At 41.7% G+C, this 19,494-nt stretch overlaps 1 protein-coding gene across 1 annotated transcript in view; it reads right to left on the reverse strand.

Moving 5' to 3' along the window:
- Positions 1 to 19,494, reverse strand: part of LOC126146831 (uncharacterized) — a 690,215-nt gene that overhangs the window by 386,962 nt on the left and 283,759 nt on the right. Inside the window, exon 2 of the mRNA XM_049915646.1 lies at positions 17,126 to 17,229. The gene's annotated coding sequence lies outside the window, so the exon portion shown is untranslated. The remainder of the gene's footprint in view (positions 1 to 17,125; positions 17,230 to 19,494) is intronic.

A 19,494-nucleotide genomic window follows, 5' to 3' on the forward strand; every position in this document is an offset into this window, starting at 1 on the left:
ACTATTTCTTTTCAGTTTTCCAACTATGCTACCATAAATCACCAAGAAATTATTCTTTTAAGAAAGAAAACAAGTAAAAAGCAGAATACGGTGGTTTGTTAACTAACAAAAAGTGGTCATCGCTCTTCAAAACCTGTATGTGGAAAGAACAATGCTCGAAACAGTCCAGTTTTATTTCTCTATTGCTGGCCGTAATGTTAATGTGCAGACAGTGTTCAAATGGTTCAAATGGTTCTGAGCACTCTGGCACTTAACATCTTAGGTCATCAGTCCCCTAAAACTTAGAACTACCTAAACCTAACTAACCTAAGGACATCACACACATCCATGCCCGAGGCAGGATTCAAACCTGCGACCGTAGCAGTCCCGCGGTTCCGGACTGCAGCGCCTAGAACTGCACGGCCACTGCGGCAGGAGACACAGAGTCCACTAATAAATGTTCACTGGAGTAAAGACAGAACTTAAATTTTGACATCGGTTAGGGCCATCCTTGACATTCAGTATAATACGGTAAATGTCAGTAGTTGTAAATTCTATACATTAATCACCAGCGACAAAATGATGAAATACCTTGACTCTGTACAGTCTTCACAAAAGTACAACTGTTATCATCTACACATATTATAAAAATAGATGGACATATTTGAGCCATGATGGCTTTACAGGTATCGATATCTGTTCAGAGATGCTAATTTTTCGGTGCTTGTGGGTCGGTCGAGAGGTGGTGCGGCGGTGAGCGGATCGACGGACGAGCGAGGGAGGTTTCTTGGACGTGGGGAGGAGGCCCGTTCGGTGAAGAGGTGTTTTGAAAAGTCATTTTGTACAGGACAGTTGTAACGGCTGTGTCTTGAGAAGCTCTGCCTAGCCAAGCAGTTGGTGGCCGTTGACCGATTACAGTTTATTGGGCGATTGTACTGGTGACCTACTTCTCTGATGCTGCTGGACGATTATTTCGCTGACCTGATAAGGTGACATCATTCTAATTATGTCTTTCGCTGACCATGCATCTTCTGCCTTCCATATTGCATGTTCACCTCACCTGAGACGAACTATTAGCGAGTGCTCAGTCATGAAAGTCTGTTAGTAATCCATGTTGTGGTCCGACGCTACGCAATGTGTTACATCATTCCGATCGAACTGCTGTTGCTTAGTGTCTAGTACCGTCGGCATTCTGCCTTACCATACAAGCCCTGGGGCTTATTGCGTATAATGTTTTAAAACTGAGGGTTTGGTCTGTTCCAGACAATATTGTGCAACTTGAACACTTGTAACGAGGTTTGAATGTCGCCATCCACCAAAGGCTCGATTATCGTAAGGATAAAATATCATTTGGTGTTTTTTTTGTTGCATCAGGTGTGGAAGGGAGTTCAATCGGTCACTTAAAATATCTCAACCCTAAGTCTTGTTTAGTTGTTACTTGCAAGCTAAGCCGGCCGGTGTGGCTGTGCGGTTCTAGGCGCTTCAGTCTGGAACCGCGTGACTGCTACGGTCGCAGGTTCGAATCCTGCCTCGGGCATGGATGTGTGTGATGTCCTTAGGTTAGTTAGGTTTAAGTAGTTCTAAGTTCTAGGGGCTGATGACCACAGATGTTAAGTCCCATAGTGCTCAGAGCCATTTGAACCATTTTGTAAGCTAAATTTAGCAGTGACAATTTCTTTTAACTCTTGCGATACTGTCACTATGCCTTTTTATTTAAAGTTGTTTTAAGTGATTGATTTTGGTTTTATTAACATAGCTCTGCTTGAGACATTTGGTTGTAGAGTGTTGCTGCTGCGTCAGCACACACTACTTTTTAGAGTTTAATTGTTGACAATTTGTTCTACATCTGTGGCTAGGTGGTGGGTCTGGGCTACACCTTCGGATTCTCGCTTGTTCTTGCATCAGACGGAACTGAACTTTCCGTTAAGGCCCAGGAGGGGTGACAGCCATCTGAGTTAAGCGTTCGGGGGGGATGGGCACCCGGGGATTGAAGTCGGACGCACCTACTGTACTTCGCGCCTTCGGTCGGGCCGATAAATCGGGCCCGAGCGGCACAACCAGGTGTGGCCCGTGTTGGCTGCTCCGCAGGACGTTGACAGTTTATTTATATAGTTCGATACATTTATATATTTTGGAGCATAGAAACAACAGATAAGTAAGCCTAATAAAACGGTAACACAAAAACATTCATTTATATATTTTCTTGATACTTTCCCCATCGCCGGCCGCGGTGGTTTAGCGGTTCTAGGCGCTCAGTCCGGAACCGCACGACTGCTACGGTCGCTGGTTCGAATCCTGCCTCGGGCATGGATGTGTGTGATGTCTTTCGGTTAGTTAGGTTTAAGTAGTTCTAAGTTGTAGGGGACTGATGACCACAGATGTTAAGTCCCATAGTGGTCAGTCATTTGAACCATTTTTGAACTTCCCTCATCAATCACAAATCATCGAAAACTACAGGTTTATAATTTCTATCTCAAAAGAGAAAAAGTGACATTATGAACATTTTACTGAATTTGTTGTATTTCCATTTTATAAAATTTTTGGCACTTATTTTAAGTTATTTTCAGACATGGTGAACCATTTCTAACCCTTTTTTCACTGAAGAACCACATGTTTATGTAGACGTGAAGTTCAAAAGAGACAGGGTGCCAAAGATTTGTTGGTGACCAAATGGTGACTAAAAACATAGTTTGGTGACTTCAGAACCCTTGCGAAGTTCTAGAAACCCTTGCTATGTTTTCGGTTTGTCAGTTCAAACAACATTTACGTCTGAGACCGGTTATTACGTGAATATTTTACGTGTATAACTATGGTAACACATCATTTGGATCTCGGTAATGAATAGTGATATCGGAGAATATCATGTTAAGAACAAATTACGACACGCTGCCATGAATAGAAACTATCCATCCCCGTAGATGGTACTTTCGAAAATCATGGGTTCTCTGGAACCACCGTTGAACAAATAGTGCTTTCATAAACCGCCAAAGGTGCACTCTAGACTACACGTAATGCAAAAGAACCAAGCGATTTGCTCATTTTTCCTGGTTTAGAGGAGTGTGTTACATTTAAATTTTGACTCTGGCGTAGGATAGGAACACTTTGCTCGTTTTTCGAAAGGCATACAAATGGTCGCTAGGCCAACGGCTATCCAAAACACTTGACACCTTATCTTTGTGTCCAGTTGAGCCCGAGATACGGTCCCTGACAAATCAGGTTTTCTTGCGCTGCTCAATGGAACACATTGATACCGTGCGTTGTCGTGCACGGACCGATTACTTATTTCATCGACAGGGCGCTATATTTAATTACTAATATGCATTTGTACCAGTTTTCGTGTAACAGAATCATGGCAACCCTACGTCTGGCCCACTGAAGACGGAATGTAGTTGAGCTATATTTACATTTACTGACAGCCATAAACTTGACATAAAATCGATTTGCTTTTACAAGACGTGACACCCGTCTCCGTTCCTTGTCTGCTGGGATCTACACTGAAGCGCCAAAGAAACTGGAGTAGGCATGCGTATTGAAATACAGGGGTGTGTAAACAGGCAGAATATGCCGTTGCAGTCGGGAACACCTGTTTAAGACAACAAGTGTCTGGCGCAGTTGTTAGATCGGTTCCTGCTACTACAATGGCGTGTTATCAAGATCTAAGTGAGTTTGAACGTGGTGCTACAGTTCACGTACGACCGATGGGATACAGCATAACCCGAGCTAGCGATGAAGTTGGGTTTTCCCGTACGACCATTTCATGCGTGTACCGTGAATACTAGGAACCCGATAAAACGTCAAACCTCCGACATTGCCGAAAAAATATCCTGCAAGAACGGGACCAACGACAACTGAAAAGAATTGTTCATCATGTCAGAAATGCAACCCTTCCGCAAACTGCTGCAGATTTCAATGCTGGGCAATCAACAAGTGTCAGCGAGCGAACCATTCAACGAAACTTAATTGATATGGGCTTTCGGAGCCAAAGACCCGTTCTTGTGCCCTTCACGACTGCAAGACACAAAGCTTTACGCCTCGCCTGTGCCGTCAGCATGTTGCCTCGTCGGACGAGTCTTTTCCAAGTCGTATCGAGCGAATAGAAGTGTGCGGGTATGGAGACAGTCTCTTGAATCCATGGAACTAGCATGTCAGCAGGTGACTCTTTAAGCTCGTGGGAGCTTTGTAATGGTGTGGGACGTGTGCAGTTAGAATGAGATGGGAACCCTGACACGTCTACATACGACTCTGACAGGTGACACGTATGTAAGCATCCTGTCTGATCACATGCTTCCATTCAAGTCCACTGTGCATTCCGGCGGATGTGGGCAATTACAGCAGGACAATGCGAGACCCCACAGAGTACTGCTACAGAGTACCTCCAGGAATACTCTTCTGAGTTTAAACGCTTCCGCTGGCCACGAAACTCCCCAGGCATGAAAATTATTGAGCATATCTAGGATGCGTTTCAACGCGCTGTTCAGAAGAGATCTCCAACCCCTCGTACTCTTACAGATATATTGTCCGCCCTTCAGGATTCATGGTGTCATTTCCCTCCAGCACTATTTCAGTCAATTGTCGAGTCCATACCACGTCGTGTTGTGGCATTTCTGCATGCTGGCGTGGGCCCTACACGATATTAGGCAGGTGTACCAGTTTCTTTGGGTCTTCAGTTTATTTGCGACGGGTTGCACTGTTACGAGCGGGACATAATTCCTTGTAGACACGTTCGACACCCGGCGTTGACGCACTAAAACATAGGGCACGGGCAAAAAAAAATAGTTTCTGTATGCTGTTTTGACATGTCTCCATGTCGAGGTGGCAAATATACGTGATATCCCTCACCCTAAAAGACTCTCTGACCCTTGCATTTAGCTTGTAATATGAAGTTCTGAATTACCGGTCCACAATCTATCAGCTCAGAGGGTCGGATCGTACTTTTGCTGCTTCTACTAACGTTTCCCATCTAATTTCATCAACGTGGCTCTCATCGATCAAAATAGTCACTGACGGCTGCAATGGAAGAGGGGGCACCACCTTTGCTTTCTTATGTGGAGATCCACTATCTTAGGATATGTTTAAGTTACCGACAGAAGCCGGCATCTTCATTGCTGAAGTTCTTGCAATTTAGCAAACCTTACAACACGCAGCAAACCGGGTCAACGGCGCCCTTTTTGTCACTGATTCGAGAATTGCACTGGAAAACCTGGAAAAACAGCGGTGAGGCTCGTATATTAACCGTCATGTACTCGATGCAATTAAGAAAACCTCAAAGTATGAAAGTCAACATTAACGTGTCCCGTTATAATGGATCCAGGGTCACTGGTATTTCATGCAACGAGATGGCGCACCACATGGCGAGAGAAAGTGTGTTTGCTCAGAAATTTTAATACAGTTACGTTCTACATACAGATTTTGTTGCTGCCGTAAAGAAAAAGGTCTATGAAGAATGCTCACAGACGTGGGAGATCTCACAACAGCCCAAAGGAAGACATTATGCCACACAGCCGACTATTCCATGTAAAAACTGGTTCTCCCCCATCAAGGTGTCCAAAAATCATACCATTACTTATAACGCTCATCCGGCTGGGTTACGGCTGTTATCCTTCACATATTTATAGGATGGAAGTTCAGCTACCTCCATACTGCGAAGTCCACCCAACTGAGATTGAAGACCTTAGACATATGACACTAGGGTATTCACGCTATGAGAGACAGCACCCCAAGTTTCTTAAGGCCTTAATCTGAACAGGAATTCACCAACCTACGTCTATGACAGCCTATGTCAGTATTGCCCGGTTTCTGCAGGAAGCGGATATCTAGATACAAGTCAGACACAAAGGTTACAGAGTAAGAAGTTATGATGTATGGCCTGTATTGAGTATGTGAATGTACAAAGTGTATCATGAAGTTTACCTGTAATTAATGTAATATCTAATACTTAAGCTGTGTATGTCATATTGTATGCCAGATCTGTAGTTACTCACTTCCCTTGCTAAATGGTTAATGCCAAAGGCCAATAAATTAATAAAACAACATTTTACCGCGCTTATTCAACACAAACGACTGGTACATATGCACCACTCCACTGCCACGACTTATATCGATAATTGAGGACCACACCACCAACAGGTACAAGTTAAGCAACATTTATAGCAGTTCCAAGAGAGCAGTGTACTCTTCGAACGGAGTCACAAATATTTTCTCCGGCGAACTAATTTTATACCACATGTTTGTTAAGCCTGTAATTCCAGGAGCTGTGTGACAGTTGCTTCTCATTGCAGGCAACAAAAGAAGGGAAAAAAAGAATGTAAGTTTATTTAGAGGCTTTTTTCTCTGCGGGAACTTAGTTAAGGCTCCTCGCAGGAGGTAACGGACTCGTAATTCATTTAGCGCACGCGCCCGGCACTTTGCGGTAGGAGCACTAGAGGCGAGAACAATGGACGCAGGTTCGTTTGTGTTTACTAATTATGTGCTGTACATCTCCTGCGGTATTATCCAAACCGAACACGCAGCAGGCAATTAGCCACGAGTTACTGCGAATATAGAGGAGCGAGATAAGGTCCTGCCCCTGGAACGGAGCAGCGCACACGGTGACCCTTCATTGCTGATTCATGTCTGGCCGCGAGCAGCATCTGAAATTGTGATCGAGAACTGCGGATGCACAGTCCTGTTTTCGATTCTGCATTGCATAAGCGTAATTCTGTTCTTCTGCAGCTATCACCGTAATTAACATCATGTGCTAATTCTCTCATAGTAGCTACCGAACCCAAACCCAGGCAAATGATACGTCAGTTGAAGGTATTTTTATTTAGAAGTTATCGTAGTTCTTATCCATTCGTTCTTGATATTTGTATTTCGTGCGTCCATATGTTACAGTAAATAGAACTGATCAAAACTAAATCTATCTTATTAAAAACTGAAATACAGAGTGTTAATGTTCCGCAATAATACTTGTTTTGTAGTTCACTGTGAACCGACTGTTGGCTTTCTGGGACATCCTAACACAACATAATACTAAACACTCCACACATCGTCAGTGAGATTCTATGTTTGTGTACAAAAAACACAAACATAAAGGAGATATAAGCTAATTAATAAACCTTCCACTAGATTATGCTCAAAGAATCAAATTATACGAATGTACAGCACTACACGAGTGAGTACTGACACAGGTGGGAGAGGAGAGGAAAAGAGTGTGTAATTTGGCTGGGGAACATCTATAAACTTTCCATTAATGTGAGTCACCTTAGTTGGTTTATATTTATCGGAAGAAAAAAAATGTTCAAATGTGTGTGAAATCTTATGGTACCTAACTGCTACGGTCATCAGTCCCTAAGCTTACACACTACTTAACCTAAATTATCCTAAGGACAAACACACACACACCCATGCCCGAGGGAGGCCTCGAACCTCCGCCGGACACAGCCACACAGTACATCACTGCAGCGCCTAAGACCGCTCGGCTAATCCCACGCGGATTTATTGGAAGATACACGACTATCCCTTACTAAGAAATTTTAATTCTTCTTTACATGTTTATAGTTTTCTTTTATAACGTTGGGAGGCCAACCGCGCGCACATCTGCATTTTTCATAAGCGGAACCTTGCTAATTAAATTTCATATTACAGTCTTTATTTGTGTAACCCACATTATTCTGTTGCGTGATACATATTGTCACAGCTCGCCATCAATAACTGCTACCCAGTAACAACTCTGTACCTAACTACAAAAGAAAAAATAACAGCAGCATATAATAGCCGTTTTTTACAAGTAGGAAGTTCACATTCATTGTAAATTGAAACTGCCGTTTTATATTTGAGATGCTGAGAACCACAAGGACCTAAAGCTCACCGTAATCGGTTCTAAGATTGTAGCGCCATTGCATGCTCCTGACACCTGGATCTCTATCTTTGGTCCTACATTGTACATTCATGTACGTTCACTGTACATTCACGACAAGGCGTCTCACCGATTTCTCAGACATTCGATTCTGTACGGGTCCGAAGCACGAAGCATGATTTTGTTGCTATGCAGTGCTCAATTGAGAACATAATTTAGTGTCTACATCATGCACTAGTAGCGATAGTTCAGTTTTATGTGAACCTCAGATCACGGAATGTTCTGAATGAAAATGACGATAGCAAGGACAAGGAAGTGTTAGAACAGGTATTAATTGTGTGTGTGGTGCATTTAGTATGTGTTCTTTCTGTTCTAATTCCAGTTTCAAGTTAATTACAAACTTAACAACTGGCAAAAAACACTATAGTCAGTAATCCACAAATGGAAATTTTGTGACTTATCATAAACAATAAGTCTAATTTCAAATATTAATTAATATTTCAAAACATAAAGTAAGTACACTATTCTTGCTAGGAGATATAGAATGTTGAGACGTCTTTAAAAAACAATTTGGACCTATGAGATTGCTTGTTTGTCTATGAATTTAGTTTTCAGAAAGATCAAATTTTCTCAAAAGTGTTTCTGTGCTTTAGGCCCTTATAATTATCAGTGTCACATTACTTTACTAAACTCCTGCTTTGATCACTGTGATGTATCCTCCTTTCGAATAATCAACTTTCGGAAGAAGTAAGTACAAACATATCATTCCATACCAGCTTTTTTGAATGGTATACATTACGCCATGTACCTCTTTCCATATGAAAGAAAACTTCGTGCCCACACCAACGGGATGATACTTGTGCTGATAAACTAGCATCTCAGATATCACCAAATTTATTCCTCATGATAAGTTATCGATACTTCACTAATGCTAAGACATGCAACCTTACTACACTACTGGAAATTGAAATAAGAACACCGTGAATTCATTGTCCCAGGAAGGGGAACCTTTATTGACACATTCCTGGGGTCAGATACATCACATGATCACACTGACAGAACCACAGGCACATAGACACAGGCAACAGAGCATGCACAATGTCGGCACTAGTACAGTGTATATCCACCTTTCGCAGCAATGCAGGCTGCTATTCTCCCATGGAGACGATCGTAGAGATGCTGGATGTAGTCCTGTGGAGCGGCTTGCCATGCCATTTCCACCTGGCGCCTCAGTTGGACCAGCGTTCGTGCTGGACGTGCAGACCGCGTGAGACGACGCTTCATCCAGTCCCAAACATGCTCAATGGGGGACAGATCCGGAGATCTTGCTGGCCAGGGTAGTTAACTTACACCTTCTAGAGCACGTTGGGTGGCACGGGATACATGCGGACGTGCATTGTCCTGTTGGAACAGCAAGTTCCCTTGCCGGTCTAGGAATGGTAGAACGATGGGTTCGATGACGGTTTGGATGTACCGTGCACTATTCAGTGTCCCCTCGACGATCACCAGTGGTGTACGGCCAGTGTAGGAGATCGCTCCCCACACCATGATGCCGGGTGTTGGCCCTGTGTGCCTCGGTCGTATGCAGTCCTGATTGTGGCGCTCACCTGCACGGCGCCAAACACGCATACGACCATCATTGGCACCAAGGCAGAAGCGATTCTCATCGCTGAAGACGACACGTCTCCATTCGTCCCTCCATTCACGCCTGTCGCGACACCACTGGAGGCGGGCTGCACGATGTTGGGGCGTGAGCGGAAGACGGCCTAACGGTGTGCGGGACCGTAGCCCAGCTTCATGGAGACGGTTGCGAATGGTCCTCGCCGATACCCCAGGAGCAACAGTGTCCCTAATTTGCTGGGAAGTGGCGGTGCGGTCCCCTACGGCACTGCGTAGGATCCTACGGTCTTGGCGTGCATCCGTGCGTCGCTGCGGTTCGGTCCCAGGTCGACGGGCACGTGCACCTTCCGCCGACCACTGGCGACAACATCGATGTACTGTGGAGACCTCACGCCCCACGTGTTGAGCAATTCGGCGGTACGTCCACCCGGCCTCCCGCATGCCCATTATACGCCCTCGCTCAAAAGCCGTCAACAGCACATACGGTTCACGTCCACGCTGTCGCGGCATGCTACCAGTGTTAAAGACTGCGATGGAGCTCCGTATGCCACGGCAAACTGGCTGACACTGACGGCGGCGGTGCACAAATGCTGCGCAGCTAGCGCCATTCGACGGCCAACACCGCGGTTCCTGGTGTGTCCGCTGTGCCGTGCGTGTGATCATTGCTTGTACAGCCCTCTCGCAGTGTCCGGAGCAAGTATGGTGGGTCTGACACACCGGTGTCAATGTGTTCTTTTTTCCATTTCCAAGAGTGTATTTAGGCATTTCGGTTTAAAATCAAAATGATGTCTGTATCAGGGGTTGAACACAATCTGTGATGTAGAGTCACACCTTTTTATTAAATCAGCAAGTACAAAAGCTTTTCAGCCATGACTGGTGCATATGACAAGTCGCTGTATTTGCCAAAAATGCAACTGAGATAGGTGAACAACTAACGCCGTTGCTGAATCAAGGATAGATTACCTAAAGTAGCAGAAAATCGTGATAATATACAGTGTTCAAGATGATTTCTGATAATACGAGAAACTGAAACGGATCCTACAGTGATTTTTTCAAAATAAGTGCTGCCTCAGAAGTATCAAGCGCAGGTGTGCTTCATTTAGTTATGTAGCATACGCCGCTGTATCAGTACGCCTAAATGTAGGCAGACCACAAGGCGCCAGTGTCCTCTGCAACTGTTCTTATATTACTCTAGCCCGATAACATTTCAGCTGCAGTCTCCATCTAAGCCATTTATCATAAACGAAAGCTCTCAACACTTTAAATAGCTACACATTTACAAAAATTAATTATGTGCTTGAAAAATTGAGAAACTCCTCCGTATTGGAAGTCGATTGAAAATATAAAAAACGCTCTAGCGCAGTGGTCTTCAAATTGCGGCCGCGGGCCGCATGTGGCCCCAATCAAGTATTCGTGCGGCACGCAGCACTCAGCAATATTTTACAATAACATGCATCTAACAACTAACAGCCTAATCCGAAAACGTCAACAACGTTATGAGTCATCTGTCTTGAATCTTCTTAAAATGTAGTGTTATACTCAAGAAACTTATATAGTATAATATTTTAAAGCGTGCTAAATTTTATTTGACATTGGTGAACTCGGCCGTGAGGTAAGTAAAGTTCGCCGTTTACCCCAAGGGCAAATGGGTAATTAACGTGGCCATTGCGGGGAAGTTAAGGTGTATGAGAGGGCGAATATTTTGTTGTTTGTCTTCCAGTACTGACAACTCACAGCTGATACGGCATACATTTTGACACATAAGTAATATGGAAATATAAAAGTCGTCAAATATATGCTAACTGAAAAACATTTAATTGTCATTTTTTGAGAAGTTCATGTCTTCTTATTTCCAATTACATATTGCACAAAAAAAATCCAGTCTTCATTGAAAATATAAATTATTGATTACCAATCTTTTTAAACAATTGTTAACAATGATAGTTTAATTTGAAAAAAGTATTACAAGCTAGTTTTTTCTTCTTTATGTATTTTGCGCTTAACGGAAATGCTCGCGAACCACGCACTTCGTTTCAAAACTTCACCACAACCAAGAATGATTGCATTGCTTATTAATGAGAAAATCTTGTCTCCGTTGGTAAACGACCCCGGCTTAAAGCAAACGAGTCTGCTTCAGACCATATTTCTCAAAGAAATTTTCCTTCGGCGTTTCATTGAGACATTCCTGTTTCAACCACTTTCGGTCATTTCGCATCCTATGTAGACTCTGTACCTAAAGTAAGTCTTTCACAATGTTGACCCGACTCCACAAGAGCTGTTCCTCTTTGTTTTTAGACTTACACCTACGTGACATTTGCAAGTTTTAGTGAATAAGCTTGTGTCTCGAAGCTTCATAGCCATTCACTTCACTGTAAAGGACAAACCTTGATACAGATCGTCAAATTCCGTGAGTGTAGGCTGAGAGCTGTTTTTATTGTGCCTCTTGTTCTGTTCGACATCTACAGCGGTCAGCGTGAACTACGTGTTTCATGGAGCCGTATTGTCAGTTATAAGTTCTGTGGGATGAGGAGCTGATCGTCTGAAGACAGCTTTCGGCTAAGTTTTTCTGTATGTGGCAAAGGAATTATCGTTATAAGGTAAGTAGGAACATAATGTTTTATTTATGTATGAATGTACATGAAGTAACCTTACATTTCAGGTTGTCCCCTATCTGAATTTATTTGTGGGAAACTGAGACCGAAAAAATGACTTCGTTGCCAGTAATGTCCGCTGTAAGTTCGCAATATTGTACGGGTGCGATTTAAGAAACTTGCTCTTATAGTGAGCTTCAAAATATATTTAGCATTATTAGTGAACATAATGCTTAGAAAGGATGGGATGAAATTTCTAATGTGATCGTTATACTCACTTATTAATCAAATAATAATTTTTGTACTACAGTGTGGCAACAGGAAGACGTTATGGAAAGTGGAGCACAGGTGAATAGCCTTTTGCTGTAACAGTGTGTCTAAATGGGGATCATGCATTAAACGATTGTGCACGCACATAAAATGTTCCTAAGCCAAAATTAAGAGGCATGCTGGAAACAAAAATAAAAATGCAAACGAGGTACAAACATTTTTTGCACCAGAGAATCTATTTCCCAATAAAGGTGAATATTAATTGCAAAAGCATATTGTAACGTATGGAGAGATTTTGCGTGCTGGAAGAATTAAAAATTGCTTTTGGCACAGCAGAAACAAACGGAGTTATAGCTTCACGTGTGAAAAGGAAGGGTTTTGTAGACTCTGCGCGGAAACCACCACAGAAATTTGTTGGTAAAAAAGAGGAATGATACTGCGGGTTGTACGGGTAAAGTCGAATGGAAAAACATCATCAGATGTATGAAATAAAAAATGTGGATAAATGAGAAGTGTGCAGGAGTGAGAAAAGGAGTGAAAAATTATACTGTAATGTCTGAAAATAGGAATAAGAACTAATATATGGAACATCTCCGTAAACTTAGAGTAGAACATATCTTCAAGCTCAGGGAAATGGTTTACAAGGGCGGTACAGTTCATGGACCAATTGGTACAAGCTAGGAAACCTGATTCTTAAATTGTACCGCTAGCAGAGGTTTAGAAAATTAAGTGTAGTGTATCTCTTTCTCCCAGAAGATCCATTTTTTAATTCAGATACCAAGAACATTCTACAGTTTAGAGTGGCATTGTTCAAATAGTTTTATAACTTACTGTTTACCGTATAATAAATGCAACCTCAGAAGCACAAGTCAGGCATCTCTCCCCTATATGGGTATGTTTTGCTCCTTCCTCTCGTTACGAAGAACAACTTCGGAATTTCTATAAACTTTCTCTTAAGGCGGTCTAGATCATCCGTCGTTACCTCTTACAGTTCCTCAGCTGTTATTCCAAAGCATTTTTATTTTAAAAGTGGAGAACTGAAGAAACCTTAACCATCAATAAGACTGAGTAAATGGAATTAGCTAATGAGTATGTACAACGAAGTTTCACTGCAACTTATAAGCATGTAGCTCGACTTAATTAATAAGGATGGTTGATGGAAGACGATTCTGAGTCGTTCTGTGACTTACATTAATACCTATACCTTCAAATGTAACGAAATTTTAGGTCTCCCTACCGTTTCCAGTACAAATATTACAAGCTAACTAAAACGGGCTCGCAGTAGGACGTCTAAAGGAGAACAGTAGCACGCGGGATTTCTGAAATAACAGTATTATTATGGTCACTACTGGCGACGAGACTGAGGTAACGCACTATGAATCAGAGGCTTTCACCGGAGTGAAACGGAATTTTGATGGCATGAGTAATGACTGACCCAGCACGATGGCCAACGCAGCACAACGAGCACGTGTTTGACCCGGTTAAGACCACAGTTCCCCAGTTTCGAGCAGGAGCGATTCTCGCCACATATGACGGGTTGTCTGTGTACTGAGGCAGCTACAACAGTATGAATAACAAATTAATAATTTTCAGTACACATACAGAATTCTATCATCCATTCAAATGTTCTTATTTGGGTGGCATGCATATTTACATACCAAAAGGACTTTTATTTATATTTGAAATTTACAATTTCCTGCGGACTTTAAAGGTGTTATTGCTGACTTTTTACTATCAGCTTCTCACGATATTTTCAGCACTCAATTTAAAGTATATTAATTTATTTATGTGATTTCTCTATTTAACTGCCAAACCACTGTTTATTCATGTTATTTCTGTTGCCACAGTCGGGACAGCAGTAAATCTATACAGACTCTGGAACCGTTCTAAACATTATGCTCACATGATGATACAATAACTTTGTCAGCTGCTTACCTTTGAAATTCACTTATGCTCGCAATTCTCACTAGAAAGAACAAATTCCCAACAGATTTCTATTTTACTCCAGACTGGTTAACAATGAATTGAATTCATCAACTAATGACAAAGTAAGCACACTACACAGTTTGAGACACACGAGTTGTGGTCGCTGCAGGACAGTCTGCAGAGATACTATGTGTGATAGAGCGTTTTTACCACCTCATCATTCGTAGGGACATTGCGTACAACGACCTTGATGGTCGTCACATCGAACGTTACTTGTAGTAGATCAGAATAATACGGGTCCTTTGAGAAGGACAAAAACGGTTCATCTGTAAACAACAATGTTCGTGAGAACTGATTAAGTCTCTTTTTTTCCGTTGATTATTAATGTGTGGAACTGTAAAACAAATGATGTACTGGGTCACGCCTAATAAATTACACGTAAAAGTGGTCGTATTACCAACATGTTTCTAAAACTGGGCATGGGTACACGTAATATGTAAGCGCTATAAACGACGTTTCTAAATTTGAAAAGCCAAGCTTAGCATATGAGTATGTCTTTCTTATGAGAAGTTCATGTCTCCTTTTTTCTAATTACATATTGCACACAAAATGTGCGTTGGAAGTGGAAAAAGTGACACCGAATGTATCAGAAGCCACACAAATATTTTATTTTGCTTTTATCTGTTAGTACAAAGCATTGTTATCGTTAAATGGTCGACTACAAACGCTGTAATTACTAACAGACACTCACTCACTCCTGCACTCCATTGGTCTCTTTTGAAAAGTGACGATCCTCCACCGTGTTTACTATTTTCGACTTCTTCAAACCTCCAGTTCTTACGTCTCGTGCCGCTTCCTTACATTCACTATGTGATATCCGTAATTCACTGATAGCATAATTATTAGAGTCAAAATAAATCACTATTACTTTTTCATTCACTCTGTATACACGTGCCACCAAACTTAAGTGAAAAGTTTGAGAAGTACTAAAATTAATCAAAATTTGAAACCTGAAGTATAAAACGAAACTGTTATCTAAATCAATGCGAAATCTTATGATTACAGTGTTAACAAGTTGGACACAACCTGTCTATAGTGCTGTATAACAAAAAGTAAGATCATACAAATGTACTGTTGGAAACCCAACTAAAGTCAACTGAGTACAGTGGCTTAGGGTTACTAACGTAGGACTGCTACTCTTACTAAAAAGTATTGTTGGAAATGTATGATCTATCTCTTATGAGATGGAATGGATATACCTGAACAGTGCAGCCAGAAGTAAAAGGTTCGTTAACAATTATGTACTGATAGGTAGCTGATGGATACTTGCACATTACAGGTTGCATTAGGAGTACTGAAAATTGAAACTTAGTGAGATGACGTATTGGTTAATGCTTGTAATTTATACTTGGTAAACATGGAATTAAAAAACAACTGAGATTTAGCTTACTGGCAGGTTTCCTAAATGACTTCGAGAGAATCCTGTCACCCATTCGGTTAGGTCTACGACTTTCCGTCCGCTGTTTTGCAATAAATATCCGTAGGCGGAAGTGGTCGTACAGTAAGATTAGACAATTTAAAACAAGGTCATCAAAATAATATTGGATTTGTAATTGCATCATAAATTTATTCTCGTTTGAATACGTCAACTTACGAGCCCAGTTCTTGTCATTTGCCGTATATTTTTGTTTTCGGCTTTAAAGTGAAAAAAATCAACGTCTGAGGCTCATAAAACGCTCGGTACGACCTATGGCGAGGCACGTATTAGTGAAAGAACGCACACAGAATGGTTTTAACGCTTCAAGAACGGTGATTTTGACCTCCAAGACCGGCATGGTGGAGGAAGACGAAGGTTTTCGAGGCTGCTGAAACCGACAGAAACAATTGCAGAATGTGTTATCAAAAGCAGTTGATGCGATTGATCGGAGCACTAAAAGACAAAAGGCCACAGCACAGCGATAGACATGAAAACGTTAATTTCCAGCATGCTAATGCTTGACCCCATGTTGCAAAACCCAGCAAAACCTACTTGGGGGCATTGAAATGGGGACTCCTAACCCACCCGTAGTATTTTCCAGACGTTTCTCCCTCTGACCACTATCTTCTTTCGACCAATAGCACAAGGCCTGGCTGAATTACACTTCCATTCATACCAACAAGTGAAAATTGGATCAGTTCATGGATCTCCTCAAAAGACGCACAGTTATTCCGTTGTGGGATTCGTATGCTGCCCGAAAGTTAAGAGAAAGTAACGGCCAGCGATGGCCAATACTTTGAGTCACATATGTTTTCTTAAGTTTTTCACAGTTAAGCCCTTGAACTTCGACAAAAAACGGCGGAAGCAATGTCTTAGTAGGTTATGTAAAACTCTTTCGAGAAAAACAGTTCATAAACTGAAGTAACATCTCCAACGTAAGTGTAGCCATGAGCAAATGAATGCCGACAGGCACTTCCAGAATAACGAAACCGTCAAAAATAATTACGAAGCATTTACATTTTTATTTCTATAGTCGCTCTTGGCTTCCTTTTCATGGCAGAAGTTTAATGGTCAAGGACAAGACTACATATTGGTGGCATTAACAGGAGGTTTTTATGCAAGCCAATATAATATTCACCAAAGTCTCGTTATTATTTTATCATGTAGATACACAAAGAATCACGATAAACTGCGAATGACTCTCATAATTGAAACGAATGATATGCAGTGTAGTCTATAATCTCACTGACGCTGACATGTTCACATGTGGATCGCAACCGTTTCCCTCAGAGCGGTGATATATCCGAACTATTATTGGCACGAGCTTGTCAGCTTGTTATGTGAATGTCAATCAGTGTGTCGGACCGACAGTCTCTCTAGCATATCTACGATTGACTGCCATTGTGCAGCTAGAGAACAACCTACCTGATTCCTTCAGCGCACGGTGTACAGCTTCACGGATCAACAATGCTCCTGCGCTGCTTTGACTCGACGCAGCTGATCTCTAATATTCTCTCCTTGGAGAACACCTGAAAAAGAGAACAATAATTCTGAAAAATTAATGCCTTTGTGCTCAAAAACGAAATAGAGCTACTGCGCTAGCTTCTTAGTACCCAATAGCAGTTGTATTTAGACACAATTCCTCTTTGGAAAAACGTATTACGAGCAAATTTTTTTCTGCAAATAAATTCCTAATTGGATGGCATCGCTATGAAGTTTGCTTGATACCAGTGTACCTTTTAATATTCCCTTCATTTGTATCAAAACGTTGTTCAGTCCTTAAGAGATGGAAAATTTGTAAGTTTGTGGTAAGGTCTTATGGTACCAATCTGCTTAGGTCGCCGGTCCCTAGATCTACACACTAGTTAATCTAACTTAAACTAACTTAAGCTATGGACTACATACACACACAGGCCCGAGGGAGGACTCGAACCTCCGACGGGGAGAGCCGCACGGACCGTGACCAGGCGCCTAAGACCGCGCTGCTACCCCGCGCAGCAAGATAAGAAATAAGTCTCGAGAACACTAAATCTTTTTAAATTTGGGGATGATCCTTCAATATGTTTCAAAGCCGAAGCACGGTTGTGCTCTAGTACTTGCCCTCATGGAAGTGATGTTTTTTTTCGTTTTAAAATACAAACTTCTTCAAGTACAATTGTTTAGGTCGGTCCAGAAATTTTGCGACGTATTCGCCTGTTATTACTTTAACCGTTGCAGTGCAATTAATTACAGAGCCAACATCTTGGACACAGGATTTTGACTTATTTCGTTTCCAAAGATACAAACACATGTCCCATTCTTAGAAAAGCAACAGCAAAAAATTTGTTGAACTATGTTTGAAACAATCCAAAATTTGCAGTGAAAAGCGTTCTTGCCCATTCATTTTGACAACAAGTGTAACACTGATTTTGTAACAAAGCTTTATCGTAATTAATCTTCATGCAAAATATACTGACACTTTTTCGTGTAGTATAGTTTGGGCTTCTTCTGTTTTATGAAAAATTGCATCAGGTAGTACCCACAACAAGACTGAACAAATACTGAATAATCTCGTCTGTGGTTTCTATTTTTTCGGACAACTGTCAGTAGTACTGCTACTGGAGAAACAGAAGGAAAAGACTCTTTGCAAATCTCACTCAAAACCTGGAAGAATTTCCGTTGGCGATACTTCGTAAAAATAAAAAAAAAATAAAAAGCACACTGTGGTCCTGTTTTCCTGTTAATGCATTCCAACGAAATAAACTAATTTAAAAATGAGGACTTACATTTTCCGCGGATCAAGTTGGGATCTATCTTTGGTTATCGCGTGACATGTTCTAATACTATAGAAGCCACATTCCATTGGATCAACACCAAGTTTATATAGTGCCGAGTAATTCTTTTCTTCAATAGAAACAACATTTCACTGGATCAACAATGGCAAGTAATTCTCTTCTTGCTCTCATATGCTGCTGTCTCTTTTCAGCAAGCAGAGACCCCGGTTAATAAAGATGGAAATAGCATTTGTTTCATAGGTAATGATTTATACTGGTCACATTAATGAAGCACGCTTTCATTATCCACCAAAGAAAATGAGGAGAGCCACAACGGTACAGTTTATGATCAACAATTTGTGGAAAATTTCTCAATTAAATTTATTTGCCCATTGTGCGCTGCTGTAGAACAGTGACCGTTACCAATCTTAGCCTAGTCGTTCAGCAATCATGAGACAGGATGTCATCAATTTAGATGTAAAATGTTTTTGCATAAACAGTGCCAGTTTTCTAGTTGCTCCTGTTGAGGTGACATGGTCAGGGGTTCTCGAAACGAAAGCTTTAAGTTGTTTCGGCTTTAAAACAGAAACCGTCTGGGTAAATTGAAAGTGTATGTACTCCACACAATACCATCGTACACAAGGGAACGACATTCCGTTGGTGATACTTTGTGCGGAAGCTGTGCATATCAGATGAGATCCATTTTCCTTTAGTCTATTACTTGATCAAACACAACTAAAGTTTCCGTGCAGATGTAACAAAATTCAAGAATTTATTTTGGGGTATCATGAACAGTTTTATAAAAACTTTTATTTTTGGCGCCAGTCGCAAACCTTTACCCGCCCGGGTAGACGTGCGAGTAAAAGGGCTGCTTTCAGGACGTGGAGGTGGCCGACTGCATACCGAATACCGAATCCGCCCGGTGCGTTAACAACGGGAGTCTGTGTGCCTGCCAGCCTGGATGTAGTTTACAGGCAGTTGCACACGTCCCACTCGTTGAATATCGGGCTGGTGCCCAAGGCTCACCTCAGTTGCACCATT

This window comes from Schistocerca cancellata, chromosome 2 (genome assembly GCF_023864275.1).
Source record: "Schistocerca cancellata isolate TAMUIC-IGC-003103 chromosome 2, iqSchCanc2.1, whole genome shotgun sequence".
Lineage (NCBI taxonomy): Eukaryota > Metazoa > Arthropoda > Insecta > Orthoptera > Acrididae > Schistocerca > Schistocerca cancellata.